Below are 16,615 nucleotides of genomic sequence, written 5' to 3' on the forward strand. Positions count from 1 at the left end.
AAAGTACAGTTTAAAGAATAAGAGCCAGGTCACGGAATACAGCACATTTCTGGTGCCCTGGAAGCTGCAGGGGGAGGACCCTGCCCCCAGCAAAGTAACTTCCTCCAGACAAGGTAGACTGTCCACTGCCTCTTCTGAACCTGTCAGCATTCGGTGTGTGTCCCCCGAGCTATAGTCTCTTTTGTTTTGACCAACTGCTCACCTGGAGGCACCAGGAGAAGAGAAGCCGAGCAGAGCCATGGGGTCCAGGTCCGGCCTCAGCCTCCCTGAGGGTTTTTAGGAACTGTTCTGGGGCCATCAGTGGGCAGGGACACTGATGACCTAGGGATATCCAGGCCCCCCACAGGCGGGGCATCTGGCTGGGGCTTGGGTTGTCCTGTATTTCTGCTTCTGAACCCACCAGGGCCGTCTCCCAGTCCTCTGGCACAGGTCAGATGGGCCAAAGGAGACACTCCTGGGGAAGCCCCATCCTCAGATAACCCCGACGTGCCATCTCTTGCGTCACACTGTCTGACCTGGATGGCTGACAGTCCCAGGGGCACGGTTGTCCTGCAGACATCTCCCTTCAGAACCCCCTGTGCACTCACCTCCCCCCGGCTCCTGAGTTACATGCTGGAGGTCCGTTTGCCTGGTCTGTCTATTTCTTGGTTTACTCTCGTTTTGATGGAGCACATCCTTCAGTAGCTGCTTGAGACACAGCGCATGCGTGGAAGATACATTTTAACACCTTGCATGTCTGAGAAGTTTGTATTAAACCCTCACACTTGAATGATAGCTCGGGCAGGTATAGAATTCTAGGTTGGAAATCACTTTCCTCCAGCACTTCATAGGTACTGATTCCTTGTCCACTTACCTCCAGAGTGGCTGCTTTCACTTCTCAAGCCATTCTGAGGCCTCTTTGGGGACCTAATAATATATGTTAATTTGGAATGTCCCATTTGTACTAGAAAAGAGTGTGCCTCGGGCTTCCCTGGTGGCCCAGTGGTTGGGAGTCCGCCTGCCGATGCAGGGGACGCGGGTTCGTGCCCCGGTCCGGGAGGATCCCACATGCCGCGGAGCGGCTGGGCCCGTGAGCCATGGCTGCTGAGCCTGCGCGTCCGGAGTCTGTGCTCCGCAATAGGAGAGGCCACAACAGTGAGAGGCCCGCGTACCGCAAAAAAAAAAAAAGTGTGCCTCTTTCTACTTCTTGTGTTATCCACACAGTCCACAACTTTGCTTGTGATGGTTGAGCTGTCAGTGTCTGAGAGGGGAGTTGGAGGGTTTCCATCTCCAACCACCGTTGTTGGGTCAGTTGCCACCTATTGTTTTCTGTCTTCTGAGGCTATGGGTTTTTTTTTTGTCTTTTGAGTTTAAAAAAATATTTATTTGTTTGGTTGTGCCGGATCTTAGTTGTGGCAGGCAGGTTCCTTAGTTGCGACTCACCAGATCCTTACTTGCGGCAGATGGGCTCCTTAGTTGTGGCATGTGGGATCTAGTTCCCTGACCAGGGATCGAACCCGGGCCCCCTGCATCGGGGAGCACAGAGTCTTAACCACTGCACCACCAGGGAAGTCTCTGAGGTTATGTTTTTAGTTGCATACATGTTGTATGTTTTTGATCTGCTGTTTATCTCACAAATATTGGATCCTGCTGTCTCCTAATTGAAAATGGTTAAAACGATCAATTTTATGTTAGGTATAATAACCACCCAAAAAAAAAAAAAAAAAGCACCAGAGAGCCTCGTTCCTCTTGACTGAAGGACCACTGATGATGAGCGACCACCTCCACAAGGACCACACTCCAGTCCTGGTCCACAGAAGATACATGGTCGGGGCAAACTCAAGACAGCCGGGAGGGAGAACCTGAGGACGAAGAGGCTCAAGACACGTGCCAGCGGTCACAACGCGTGGGCCTTGTGTGCATCTTCATCAGGCCAACGTTCCTCACGGCGTCCAGGACGCCGTTCCTAAGAGCGTCCAGGAGCCTGGAACCCTGAGAGGTTCTCTGTGCTGACGGCATGACAGCTACATTCTGGGAATACAGCTGGAGTATGGAGTGACGCCTGGGATCTACTCAGAACAGCCAGGTTGGAGGAGGCGTGAGAGGGACGGGGGTGGGGGGCCCAGGTGACCCGGGGACGTGCAGGACGGGCGGGAGGGGGTAGTGTGGAAACACATCACAGGACCTCCCCACCGAGTCCTCAGCTTTTTTTTTTCCCCCGCCACCCCGCACGGCATGCGGGATCTAGTTCCCTGACCAGGGATTGAACCCTCGCCCCCTGCAGTGGACGCGCGGAGGCTTAACCACTGGAGCCCTGAGTCCTCATCTTCAATGAAGGCGAATCCTCAGACTCTAGGTCTCAGAAGAGTCCCCGCCTCTTTTCTCCTTCTGGGAATCGCGAACCTGCTGCTGTTTCCCCATCCTTCTCCATCCTCCGCTGTGTCGTCGGGGTGGCCCTTCATCCCTCCCGGGTCTGTGCCTCTTCTCAGTTCTCTCTGAGCCCTGGCTCCTGCCTCCGGCTTCCTGAGCCCCTGCCCTTTGGGCTTCTCTGTGAAGCCCCCTCCGATCAGTCATTCCGCCCAGAACAGCCGGACCCCGTGGCTTCTTTTTCCACCTCGGCCTGGACGCCTGGGCTCCACCACAGAGCTTGCAGAGCTGGGAGAGGTGCTCAGGACCAGGGGGTGGGGCCCTCTCCCTACCCTGCCCGCAGGGCCCACCAGGGCCTCGACCAGCAGCCCAGCCCCTCCTGCTTGCCTCCACCCATCCTAAGCCCCCAAAGCCCCCCCCCCCCCCCGCGCCCTCCGGCCTCAGCCCCTGCCCATCCCCCCACCTGTGCCGGCGCTAATCTGGGGTTCAGTGCTGGGGGCAGCCCTACACCTGCACCCCAGGTGCCCAGACTCCTCACTGGGGTCCCCCAGGATGCGGGGAGGGGGTGCCTGCTGTCCACGACCCTTACTGACGCCGCCCAGGGTGCCCGTGGCAGCCCCTCGGTCACCGGCCATTCCCCGTGTACAGCTGAGCCGACATGCAGGCGACACCACTGCTCCTTTACTACACCGTGGCCCACGCACTCAGGTGGGACTCGATGTGGCCCCGGGGCGGGGGTGTGGTCATGTGAGGGCTGCCTGCCCCGCCCACCCCCCCCCCCCCCCCCCCCCCGGGGCACGGCATTGTCTGGACTCTCAGACCCCCAGCCGTGGCAGGGTCTCCCCGGGACAGAGTGGCCCGTGCAGGCCAGAGACGAGCTGAGCTGGGGCCATGGGACAGCACCAGGCCCACTGGCCAGAGTCCCCTGGCCGGTCTCAGAGGTTGCCAGTGGTGCAGGGCGCGGCTGGGGGGCCCTTCTGGGGAGGCAGGGGGAGTTGGCCCACAGGCAGGTGGAGAGCGCGGCAGTGGCGTGCGGGACCCCAGCTCTGACCTCGCTCTGGCCCCGCACAGTGCCGGCTCCTGGACGTGCACCGTCCTGTGGACGTGCCGGCGTCGCCCTGCACCGGTGGCTGGACCGAGGCCCCACATTCCCAACCTCTAGGCGCCCCTGGGTCTCGAAGGGAAACAGCTCAGCCAGGAGCCCCGGGAGCGCGCAAGCCCCGCTGCAGCCGAGCCCGCCCGGAAAGCACGAGCCCGGGAACAATACCCTGCGTGTGACGGACGCTCCCCCCTGCGGGAGAGAATAGGGTTGGACAGAATGGCGATTTCCTGCATTTGTGCCTTCGACGGAGGGGTGATTCACACAAGACCTCCCACAAAGAGGAGCTTCCAGCCAAGTCAGCCAGGGCTAGGTGCCCCAATGGCCCTGCACCCCTTGGGGCCCCAGGGCCAGGTGAGGGTCCACCCGCCATCCTCCAAGCCCCTGCCTTCCCGAGCTTCAGCTCCAGCCCCAGCAGCTTGGATATGTTCAGAGGCCCCGGAGCTGTTCAGGCGGCAGCAGGGCTGGGAGCGGGCGTGGGGGGCTTCCTGGAGGAGGGGACCTCAGACAGAGTGCTAACAGCTAAGCAGGAGCCAGTCAGGAGGGCCATGAAGAGAGCTGCTCAGGGGACAGAGGGTCCAGGGGCAGAACAGATGGGGTGCCACGGTGAGGGCAGGCCATGGTACTGGGTGGAGGGGAGCGGGTTCCAGGGAGAGGTAGCGGCAGCAGTGCCTGGGCTCCTTCCATATGCTGGGTGAAGAGGGTGGGGTGGCCTGGGGGGCATTCCCGGATATGGGGAAGCTTAGTGGTTAATGACCGACGAGGGACACCAGGGAGTGAGGCTGAAGGTGCCAGGAGCCCACCCGCAGGTCCTGGGTGACGTGCAGCCCTGGATGGCCCGGGTGGTCAGACCCAGAGCTCAGGGAATGTCTGACCTGCTTGGAGGGTGGGGACAGGATCCTGAGGGCACCCCTGGGGTCTTTCCCTTCTCGAGAAGAGGTTTGCGGGCAGGACCTCCGTGGCGGGGGTTTGACCCCGGCACCCCACTGTGGGGCACGGGGGAGGCGCAGAGCAGGGCACCGGCATCTGGGACAGAGCACTGGGCCCAGGCTCACACTTAGGAGTCCTCTGGGCCGGGTGATGAGGACGCTGTCTCCACCCACCTCTACACTTGAGGACAGGGCTGCCTGTTGGTCCCCCCTTCCCCTTCCTTCCCAGCTCTGATGCGTCCTCCAGGGCACTCAGCCTGTCGGGCCCTCCCCTGACCTCCATGTTTCAACGTTTCTCTGTCCCCAGGGCACAAGGACTCATGTGACCGACCCAGCCCACGGCCCCGCCCTGCGGCCACTTGCCTCTTGATCTCTCCTGGGGGGAGGCCCTGGCCGACCACCCTCCTGCCTTCGCCTGAGGTTCCTGCCACTCCCACACCCAAACCCCACCACGACCAGACCCCCTCCCTGGAGCTCTGGGGCCCCTCCGGTTCATACCTTCCTCCCCTTCAGGGCCCAAAACACAGAGATGGTGGGACCAACCGCCCTGCTTTGGGGACACACGGCCCTTCTATGCAGGCATCGATGATACCACTGCGGGGTGGGCCGGTGTGGCTGAGATGAGGCTTCACTAGGACATCCCGCTGTGAGGCTGGTGGACGGTGGCCCGGCTGCTGCCCTCCAGATGCACGGGGCCTTGGCGCCAAGGCCTCGCTGCCCACGAGGGAGAGATGGAGCACGGCAGGGGTGCAGAGGCCCCTTCCTGCAGCCACACGGCAGCCTGAGGCCCCTCCTGCTGGGCCTCCTGCCTCTCCTGCTTTCCCCGGGGGCAGGCACCCTGCATGGGGTCTGGCCCCCCACTCCTCCAGCCCCCCACTTGATTCTTCACAGGTGTTTCCCCCCAGGATCTCGTCCACATCAGCTCCCCACTTGGCCTCTCAGATGGGATCAAGTTCGAGCCGCCGCCGCCTCTCCTGGACCTTGTGACCTCCAGCCAAGGAGCCTCCAGGGTGGCACGGCTCCCCGCTTTCCCTGGTGGGTGCTCAGGCCCTTTGTGAACGCTCGCTGCCCTTTGTACAGCACCTACGATGTCCTGGCACTGTGCCGGGTGTTCTCCATCTGACACCTCAAGTCTCTGCGCAAACCCCGGTGTTACAGCTGAGCTCAGAGGGGTTGAGGCTTGCCCGAGGCTGCAGAGGGGCTCGGCCAGCAGCCCAGCACCGCGGGGACACAGCCATGGTGGGCTTTGGGTGACAACTGTACCCTGGGCTCCTCTGGCCTCAGGCAACCAAGACCTCTGGGACCAACTCCTCATGTTAAATCCCGCCATTTGAAATACCCGCAGTGATATTTTCTGGTTGGGCTGGATTGAGTCGGGGAGGGTTTTGCAGGATGGGCCACAGGGGGTTTCAGAGGAAGGAACCACAGCAGGTTCCAGGGCGCTGGGGAGAGGGGCGGGCTTGGGGGCTGGCCCAGAGAGCTCCGCACTGTGTGGTGGGAGAGCGGGCAGAAGTTGGGCCGTGTGCGCCTTGGCTGGCATGGTGAGGACGGGACGCCGTGCCTCTGGGGCCAGCTCTGTCGCCCAGCCAGAGAGCTGCGCTGGGCTGACTGACGGGGCCTGGTGAATGGGCAACCTTGGGGCAGAGGGCACGACGGAAGTGGAGGCCTGGTGTGGCCCCAAGTGGACGGCCTGTCCACGATGGGCAGGACTGCATGGCAGAGCCCAGGTGAAGGAGGGAGGGGCGGCCTGGCCCAGGTGGGGAGCGCGGGGGGCCCTGCTTCCCTCACTCCCCCGCCGGGCCACAGTCGTGCTTCCCGGCTGGAGTCCCAGTGGGCTCCTCCTCTCGTTCTATAGGGGAGCAGTGGGAGCCGGGTTTCCACCCTCCGGAGCTTGAGTCCCGCCTGGTGCTGTTCTTAACCTCTTCAGGCCTGCAACCCCTGCCAGGGATCAGAGGAAGAGCCCAGACCTGGGTGGAGCACCCCTCTGCCAGAGGGTCTCTCTCCTCCTTCCCATGCCCCTCCCCCAGCTCTACAGGATCTGAGCTCACGAGCCCAGCCCCCACCAAGTCTTCCCCAGGAGGGGACATTCTGGCTCGTCCACCCACTCTGCAGACAGGCAGACTGAGACCCAGAGGAAAGGGCTGAGCTGAGCCCAGCTTCGTCCCCTGGTCCGGCTCGGAGGCCCCGACAGCGAGCCTAGGGTGGCTCCGGGCAGGTGGCCGTCGCCTCTGACCCCGGGCCCGGACGGCCTCTGTGTCTGGGCCTCGGCTCAGAGCGTTTCCTGCCCGCCAGCCCCAGCCCAGCCCCTCAGGAAGTGGCCGCCTCCTGAACAAAGAGGCCGGCGGACAATGGCCATTGAATTGGGCCGGGGCGCTCGCGCACGGACAGGCCACCAGCTGCCCGCACTGATAAGACGGCTCCGCAGGCTTGACCGGCTCCGGGATCCGCGGCAGGAGCTCAGGGCTGGCGCGACCCCGCCCCGCGGACTGGGGGGCCAATGGGGAGACGGCGCGCCCCGCCGGCCGCTCGGGGAGCCAATCCGGGAACTCACCGGGGAGCGTCCCCGCCCCTCCAAACGGCTCTGGCCCCGCCCCCTGCCCGGCCCGGCGCGCCCGCCCGTCTGGGCCCTGGGCGGGCCAACGAAACCACGCTCTGGAAAGAGATTTCCCCTCTAAAAGCGTCAGAAGTCGGCTCCTCGCTGCGCTTCCTTCGCCTACTTTGGGTGGAACAGTCCGGGAGGGCGGCCCGCCCGGCTTTCCCCGCACTCCCTGGCTCTCTGCGAGGGTCGCGGGCGGCTCGCTGTGCTCCGGGGGCAGCCTGGTCCGCACGCCTGCCTGAGGCACCCCTCCTACGGAGGCACCAGGACACATGGTGAACATGGTGCAGCTCCGTGTGCGGAGGCCCGGCGCTGAGAGCCAGCTCCAAGAGACGAGCGGGGGCCCCTGCCCAGGCCCGAGCCGTGGAGCTGAGGTCAGGAGTCAGTCCCCCCGCTGGCTCTGGAGGGCCCAGGTGCACCAGGTCATCCCCCCCAGTCTGGGAGGCTCTGTGAAGAGGCAGGCACAGAACTGTAGTCAGGGAATGTGGCAGGGTGTGTGTACGTCTGGGAAGGGGTCACAGCGTCTTCCAGAGAAGCCTGGCCACCTGCAGGGGAGGAGCGGGGCTGAGAGGGGCAAGGCCTAGAGGTTTGGGAGAACTGAGACAGGCTCTTTCCTCCCGGCAGGATGAGGCGGCCCACTTCTGAGCCTGGCAGGCCCCAGGCAGAGCAGGGATCTGGGGAGCTCGGGCCCACAGCAGCCTCCTGTTGTGTGTGCCCAGCCCGCAGCTCTGCCATTACTTCCTGGCATCACCAGCCCGCAAGCCCCGCCTTCAGCAAGCCCCTGCCCTGGTGGGAGCCTTCCCCAGGATAGGGGTGATACAGGGTGGGCAAAGCCAAGGCAGAGGGACACTCGCAGGCTGCAGGGCCCAGGAGCGGGCCCTGACCCAGCCATCGGAAGCCTTCCTGGGGGAGGTGACACTTGTGTTGCGTTTGCCAGGACAGGACGGGATAGACCCACCAGGAGAGGGAGTGGCCCAGACACAGGCTGGAGACAAGGAGGAGCCAGGTGTTTGGAGAAGGGCAAGGGGTCCAGGAGCGCAGGTGGAACAGCCAGGGGGCCGGGGGTGTGGCCAGGCCCCAGGCATCACCCTGACACAGCTGCCCCTTGGGCCTGTGGAGAAGGTGGCCGTTGGGAGGAGGGCGCTTGCATGGTGTCTCTGTCAGCGTCCCAGAGGCTGGGCTGGGCCGGGAGTGATGGTGACGGTGGTGCTGCATAGAGGGTGCAGGCTGTGGCCCTGGAGATGCAGGTCCAGCCTGGTGGCGGTGGTGGTGGGCACCATCTGGCTGACAGTGGTGGTCCTGCTGGTGGGCTGGCAGGTTGTGGGCACGGGCGTGGCAGCATGGCAGACTGCTGGGGCTGCGGTCACTGGGGGTGGTGCCGTAGGGCAGCCCACGTGGCTCCAGGTGCCTCGGAGAGGCTGCCCAGACTTCCACTGAGTGGCCTGGGGTCATGCCCTCCAAGGAACCAGGTGTCCCCTGCCAACTCTTCCTGCCCCTCCCACGTGCTGTGAGTGCCCCATCTCCTGAGTAACCTAGGTAACCGTGACCCCACAGTGGCCTGGGCAGAGGGACACACTTGGCCTTCAGGTGGATGCAGCCCAACCCTCAAGCGGACACAACCTGACCCTCTGACCCACAGCCTGACTTAACAGCAACCTTGGCCCCAGCCATGTTCTCGCCATGACCACCTTCTCCACTTCACCCTTTGATCCAAAGCCTCGAAACTGCAGCTACCCTTCCTTCCAGCAGCCACGTGGCACTCCCCGCGCCCACCACGATGTCCCCTGCTACGGCCTCCGCAAGCACAGCCAGGTGGTCATGGGTCACATTTGCGTTGTTTTGTGAGACATCCGGGCCAAGCCACAGACACCTGGGTCTGCATGAGCAGATACCTGCCTGGCCTCTGCCCAGCACCGGGCCCTGCTGCTCAGGCTGCAGGAAATGGGAGGCCCGGCGGCTTCTGACTCCCGCTCTTTATCAGCCCACGACGCTTCCTGCAGCCAGCGAGGCCTGGGCCCCGTGGCGCCGGGGCACCAGGTCAGCAGTGACTCACCGAGAGCCCTGCCTGGGGACACCCTGGCCCACACCTCCTGCCTCCTAAGAACTCCCGCCCTCACTCCTGGCCCACACCTGGCTGGCAGGGCCACCCTGAGCCCCCATTCCCTGGCCCCCCCACCATGCTCCACCCACCAGCATCTTCCCCATCTTTTAGTCCTCCCCTCCCTCCCCCATCCCCGACAAGCAGGGCTGAGGTGCCCCCACCTCTTTGTGCCCCCCCCAGTCCCAAGTGCTCATAGCCAGTAGGGTGGGCAGCCGGGGCTGCAGGGCCCACCAGGGCTGAGCACAAGCTCCTTGCTTTGCCCACCTAGGCGGCCACAAGTTTGCTTCCTACCCATGGGCCCTGCTGTCCCCCAGCTCTGCAAGGAGCACCACACCGCACCTTCTGAGGACCCTGACCCCTCCCACCCTTAGCTCTCACTGCTTCTCCCCACACCCTGTCACCCAAGCCCGGGTTGGCAGTGCACCTACCTCCCCTGTGCCCCATCACGGCCTGACCAGTTCCTCCTCCTTCTGGTCTCAGTGGGGACCCCTCTTCCTCCAGGAAGCCTTCCTGGTCTAACCCCTACAATCCTCCCACCCTGGGGCCTCCGAAGGGATGTCTCCAGTCCATGGAACTCGTCTCTGAGCTTTATTGGACCCTCAGGGGGAACCCAGCGTCTGCTGCTCACTGGCAGAACCCACCTCCCACCCTCGCCCCAGTGCACCCCTCACCCAGCACGCCCGGCGACACTGCGTGGGTCAGGACGGGAACTGAAGTTGGGGACACGGGGCAGAGGGGGCCCTGGGAAGCTCATCTTGGTCTGAACTCACAGGGCGCCCCCCCCCAGGTCTGGGGCAGATGTAAATGGCAAAGGAAACAGCCATCTGCGTGGGCCCCTTCCCAAAGAAGTGCCGACCCCTCCCTGGAGCAGGGCTCCTTGTGGGACTGACCCACACACATGCACAAGCACACACAAAACCTGCAAGATGGTCCTCATGGTGCACACCCAGCCAGCCCACTCAGGCCCAGCCGGGAGTCCTGCAGCACTGCCTGCTGGCTAACCAAGCAGGACCCCTCTACTTGCCGAGCCTGCAGGCATGTGCCCACGTGTGCGTGTGCACTCCTTTGCACCCCGTGGCCTAGGCCCTGTGACCACCATGCCACCTCTCCTACATTCACATTCCCAGGCCGGGGTCAGTGATGGTCGTTTGGAAAATCTGTCTCTGAAGAGCAGCAGTCCTGCCCAGGGCCAGGCCGGGGGCGCACCAATGGGGGCGGGGGATTGAATGCCATCCACAGGCTGGTGTGCTCCAGATCTCCACCCCTTGTGTGGCCTTTCCGTCACTTCAGGCTCTTCCATCGGCTGCCCTGCACACCCAGCAGGCCCCCGAACCCACGGCCCCCATCCCCCAGTGACAGCCACACCGGCCTCCTGCGCAGACCCTGCCTGGCTCCTCTCCCTCTGGCGGGCCTCGAACCTCTGCCCCGCCCTCCGCTGCACACCGACTGCTCACCCTCTGTGCCCTGCCTGCTGCATTTCCCCACAGCATGGAGGCTGTTCCCTCCCTGCCGTGTGCCCGGTCCCACGGCCAGCCTCAGAGCCTCAGAGCTTTGCCATGAGGCTTTGCCAAGGCCTTGAATGGGAAATACGTACTTTCCAGAGCCCCGCGTGTAGTTGGAAGGAGTGTCCTGGTAAGGGGCTTTGGTGCAGAGGGAAGCCCAGAGGTGGTGAGACCTCAGGGAGGCCTGGGGGGTGGGATGGACACAGAGGCAGACGCTAACATCTCCATTTTCCATCACTTGCCGTGACGTGGCACACGCAGCTGCTGATCCCAGGGGGCCCACCTCCCTCTGCAGTCAGGCCCTGGCCAGATGGCGTGGGTCCTGCCGGCTTGGCCCTCGCTGACCCAAGCCCTCCCGCCCGAGGGGCATCCCCCCAGCTGCCAGCTCAGCTCCACACTCCCGCTGAGGCTGGAGGCCAGGGCCACGGTGCCATCGCCCTGTGAAGCGCCAGACAGTCGTTTTCCCAGGACCCACCAAGGCGGGCACCTGGCAGACGATGTCCTTATTCACCTGTGGATGGGGGAGCGATTACTCGGTCTGGCCAGTGTGAAGGCCCCTCGTCGCCAAGGGGAAGGTAGTCCCCATGCTGCCTGAGAAAGCAGCGTTGCCTCTGGTCAGCCAGGGCCTCCGGGCTCCAGTGAAGCCTGCATGGCCTTAGCAGTTTGCTCCCTGTGAGGCGTGATGACCCTCCCTGCTCCACCACGGCCCCGTGGGGCCATCCCAGGATGTGACCGCTTCATGGCCTCCCACTGGGTTGGCAGTGGATCAGGGTCGAGGTTGTGATGAGGGCTGGGGTCAGGGTTGAGGTCAGGGTCAGGTCCTACCAATCTGGGGCCCCTGCCCTCACAGGGCCCAGCCGGGCCCATTGTGTGGTGACAATGGCTTCCTGAGCCAGGTTCCTCTCCCAGCAGGAAAGCCATCAGGCCTCCACTTTGCCACCACCCACGGCCCCTTTGAAGGGCCTGGGCAGTCAGCGCCTGAGGCCTGCAGCCTTGGAGCCAGTTCCTCGGCCCCCACCCCTTGCCAGCCTGGCCAGGGCCCAGGCCTCCCCAGGGACCGGCCAACCCTGCAGGCACGTAGGCACAGGACAGCACAGGTAGGCACTGCCCAGTCAGGGAAGCTGCCGGCCGCACGTAGGCACAGCCCCAAACGCGGCCGTCACTCAGGAGCTCCTATCCTCAGGAAGCATTGGCCCCTGTGTCCCCCCGCCCAAGGGGCCAGGGTGTGTGTGCAGGGTGGCTGAGTGTCCTACTGACATGGCAGCTTGGGGCCTGGGAGGGTGTTGGCAGGACACCTGGGCTGGACCTGGTGGGTAGGTGCTCAGAACCCAAGGCCCCCTTGCAGGACAGGAGACAGGCAGAGGGCCTGCCCCAGCTAGGCCAGGCCTCCCCACCAAGCCCAGCTGGTCCTGGGGCGCCCCCTGCTGCCTGGGGTGTGGCTGCACAACTGGGGCCAGGGCTGTAGAGGGGCACAGTCTGGGGCCCCCTCAGGTCACAGGCAACTGGGGTGAGGTGTCCAGCTGGCCCCAGGCTCTGAGAGCTCGGGTGGTCCGCTGGGCACTGTGGCTGCAAGTGGAGGGGTGGCCAGAGCCTGGGTAGCGGGGGCCTGGGGTGACGCTTGGACCCAGCAGCGCTGCACTGGGATTTCGGTGGGCAGAGCAGTCCCGGGCCCAGCGGTGACAGAGGACAAAGGCCCTGAACTGAGCCCCGTGGCTTTGAGGGTAGCCTTTATTATTCAGGGAACAGGGTGTCCTCGGGGTGTGGGGGCCACGGTCTCTGTTGAACCCCAGTTGTGGCCTGGAAGCGGGAAGCCAGGTGGACTGGCCTGGGCAGACGTGTGGCCGCGGCTATGCGGCTGGGGGGCAACCAGGCCCTGACTCAGCCAGTGCTGGATGGGGGCGAAGCCCCGGCTTCTCCCGACGTGGTCACAGCCGTGCTGGGGGACCCGCAAGCATAGATCCCTGCATACCCTGCCACTCTCTCAGTGGGTCCGTTGAATCTGTCCCACTGTAACCCCGAGAGCCGTGCTCTCAGCACGCCTACTGGACAATCCGTAGGGCGATCCCCAGCCTTGCAGGGGGCGACGGGATCATCTACACCCCTCCCGGGGTCCCCATCGACGCAGGAGTGGGCACCTGGCCCACAGCCGGCCAGTGACGAGAGGCCCCCACTCCCCGGCGCACCCAAGCCCTCGCTCCGCTGGTTTTCCAGCCTACTGAGAAACGGAGGGAGAGGCAGGGTGTAGAGGACAGCAGAGAGACTGGGGGGAGAGCAAGAGGTGCCCAGGGGGACGGGGCACCGGCCCTGCGATGGCGAGATGCAGGGAGGTGTGGTCTGGAACTTGCCACGTGGCACCAAGCTGGTGGGAGCAGCGTTTACGGTGCTGCCGGTGGGAAGGGCGCAGTTGGGGGCTCAGGCTGGGCTCCTTGAGGCAGAGGTGTCAGCAGACCTTCGTCCTCTGGGGCCACCCAGCACCTGTCCCTCCCTCAGAGAGGCCTTCCCCCTGCCCACAGGTGGCCTTGGCAGCGGTGGGTGGCCCTCAGTCCCACTGCCTGCCTGCCTAGCCAATCCAGAAACCACTGCGGGGCCACAACGGGGAGCAGCTGGGAAGAGGCAGGTGTGCGGGCCCAGGCCCAGGGCAAACACGGGCTGAGGTTGAGCAAGCTGGTGTGACCTTGAATTGACCGGTGGCAGCTGGGCAAAGGGTAGGAAAGGGCTGAGGCTGACCTCTTTTAATGACTGTATAGATGCCATCCGCTGCGGACAGTTCTTGGGAGGTGGATGCAGAGAGGGGCGCTTCCATCATTTCAGCCCTCCTTCTGCCTGACCCCTGACCCCCACCCCCGGGTTCCCACTGCCGGCTCAGGGCACCTGGGACCAAGGTGCTAAGGCTCTAGCTAGGGCAGCACAGAGCAGGCTGGCTCAGGATGTGGCCCACTCCCACCTGAGGGCCCGGGACCCCCCATTCTTGGAGGAGCCTGAGGCAGTGAGTGGCACGTCACTGGGGCCCACCCAACCCTGCCAGGAAGGTTACCCGTGGTCCCAGGTCTGTGGCTGAGAGACGGGCAGGAATGGGCACGGTGTGGGCTGGGTGACCAGCAGATGCCACGTCCTCTCTGGGGAGGGGGCAGCCCTGTCACACGTGCCCTGCAGCGAGAGGCACCGTCAGGCCCATGGGCACCTGAGCTCGGCCACCACTGGGGTGAGGATCTGGGTCCTGTCAGAGCCCAGCACCCAGCACCCTGAAGGGTGGTCCAGAGGCACGAATGGATAAATGTGTGTGCACAGATTCATGAGTACATGGAGGGGCGCAGACGTGTATGAGCTGTACGTGTATGTCTGTGCGCACAGGTGCGTACCTGCAAGTGTGGAGGCCGTGTGCTGTGTCCCCTCCAGGCTGGCCCTGGCCCTGGCCCTCCCCCACAGGTCTCTGGGGAGGGGACACGCCGGCGAAGGTGCGTATGAGTTTGGGGAGAGCAGGAAACCTGGGAAAGAGGAATGGGTAGGACCCTCGCACTTGGAGGAGCCAGTGCAGCATGCTGGGGGCAGGCAGAGAGGTTTGGAGGCCTTGGACCTCACCCTGGATAACGGGGGGGGCGGCGCAGGGGTTCACACAGGTATGTGTGCCAACGCCTGTCCCGGGTCAGCCACAGCGTGGTACGTGGCCCCACCCAGCACGTGACAGGGATGGGCAGGCCTGGGCCCCAGGCAGCTGGGCCTGGATGCGGGGAGCAGGTCGCCTTCTCCCAGCACCGTGCCGAGGCCGGCGGCCAGCTGCGTGCCCTCCTCAGGAGCCAGCCTGCGCTCCCCAGCCAGGCCCCACGGAGGACCCTGCTGACGTCAAGAGTGGGTACAGGGACTTCCCTGGCGGTCCAGTGGTGAAGAATCTGCCTTCCAATGCAGGGAACGTGGGTATGATCCCTGTCAGGGAACTAAGATCCCACATGCCACAGGGCAACTAAGCCCGCGCGCCACAACTACTGAGCTCGCACGCCTCAACTAGAGAGACTGTGTGCCGCAAACTACAGAGCCCACATGCCCTGGAGCCCGCGCATCACAACTAGAGAAAGGAAACCTGCTGCCAAAACTAGAGAGAAGCTCAGCGCTGCAACAAAGAGCTTGCACACCGCCAACGGAAGATCCCACACGCCTCAACAGAAGATCCGCGTGCCACAACTAAGACCCGATGCGGCCAAAAGTAAATTAAATAAATAATTTTTAAAAATAAAATCTTAAAAAAAAAAAAAGAGTGGGTCCAGCCAGGCCCTGCGCCCTGGGCCCACTTCCACAGGGAGGCGGTGGCTGTCAGGGCAGGGAGGCCACCTCCCAGCTGGGTGACCGTGGGTGGTGTCAAAGCTCATGCTTCTCTCTGGCCTCACCTGAGAGACGGGGATGGGACTGGGGCCCACCCATCGGGAGCCATTGGGAGTCCAGGAGTCAGCACCAGCTGACCATGGCAAGCCATCTGTCTTCAGCTCCCAGGGAAAGCCCCGAGCCCCAGGGGAAGCAAGACCCTCCCATGTGGCACCGCGGCGGGGCCTCAGGCAGCAGTGGGGAAGGAGGAGCCTGGAGAGAAACTGGAGGCCTCAAAATGGCCCCTGCCAGATGCACCCCCGTGGGACCCCCACCCCCCATCCAGGCCTGATCGCTGCCACCACAATGAGAACCTCAGTGACCCTGACCATCAGACGTCAGAGTCTCCTGAGGGCCCAGCTCTGCTCACCGAGAAGCATGGGGGGCCGCCAGGGCCCCTCTCCTGGCCTGGTGCCCAGGCCTCCCCAGGCCCTTGCAGTGCCCACTGCTGCCACGCACCCAGCAGGGCTGCAGACGTGGGGGTGGGGGGAGAGCCGTCAGGCTGGTGTCCTGTCCACACAGCTGCAGGACCTCTCCACACACTGGTGATCCTGGAAGGGGCCGAGACTTGCAGGGTGCTGGGGAGGGAGTGGTAGCCTGAGCCCCTCCCTGTTGGGGGCCACTCCCCAAGGCCTGCACCTGGGAGGGCTCTGGGCCAGCGGCTGGAAGGCCCCGGCTTTCGGCAGATGCCAGGCAGTGTGAGTTCTGGGGCCTTGTCTCCTGGCCTCCCCTCCCTCGATCCTGAGGTCAGACGAACAGGTCGTTCTTTGGGGTGGGAGAATGGCATGCAGATGTGGGACGAAGGTGTACACGGGCCTGCACGTCTCCCTTGGGCCAGCCCGTGGCAGTGGTAGCCTGCCCACAGGGCGTGGGCTGCAGCCCAGAGGCACCCCCAGCCACCCTGGGGCTTGACTCCTCCAACCAGACGCCACCCCCGGTCACCACCACTCGCCCCCAGACCTCCCCTTCCAGCAGCCCCCTGCCTCCCAGCGTCCTGTCCCCAGGGGGGGAGGAGGCAGGGCTGGGGAACCAGCCTCACTTCACCTCTGGGCCTCAGTGCTCCCCTCCAACCTCCCCCACCTCCCACTCCCCTCCACTCCGGCCTCAGCGGCCTCTCCTCCTCTGCACAGAACACCCGCTCGCAGACCTGAGCCTCACCTTATGGGGCTGGGCAGCACCGGCCCCTCCCACCCATCCTCCCATGCCTCCACCCGGACCCCCTTCTTGCCCAGCCTCCCAGGGGAACCATCCAGCCACAGCTCTGTCTTGAGAGCCAGCCCGGCACAGGCACAGCCAACGCGCACCAAGGAAGCCAGCCCTCCCCCTCCCCCCTCCCCTGCCTCCAGCCCACCTCCCGGGAGGTTCCCTGAGCATGCCCCTCCCCGGTCACCTCTGGTCCGGCCCACCATCTGCTCCCTGCGCAATGCAATGAGCCCCCAGCCCATGAGACTCCTCTAAGAGCCGCTGAAGCCAAGCACGTCCTCCTAGCCCCAAGAGGGGCCCAGGGCCAGGATGGCCCACAGCTGGGAACAATGGCACAGGGACTTCCTGTGAAGGTGGACATGTCACTGATGGTCCCCCATCAGTCAAGGCCATGAGCATGGAGCTTGGAGGGCAGGTACCCCTGCCTCAGCCTCACTCCTCCAGGGAGCCAGACAGGGAATTGTAGACCACAGACTCAGTGGGTTT

Source organism: Phocoena sinus, chromosome 2, assembly GCF_008692025.1.
Source record: "Phocoena sinus isolate mPhoSin1 chromosome 2, mPhoSin1.pri, whole genome shotgun sequence".
NCBI classification, from domain to species: Eukaryota; Metazoa; Chordata; class Mammalia; order Artiodactyla; family Phocoenidae; genus Phocoena; species Phocoena sinus.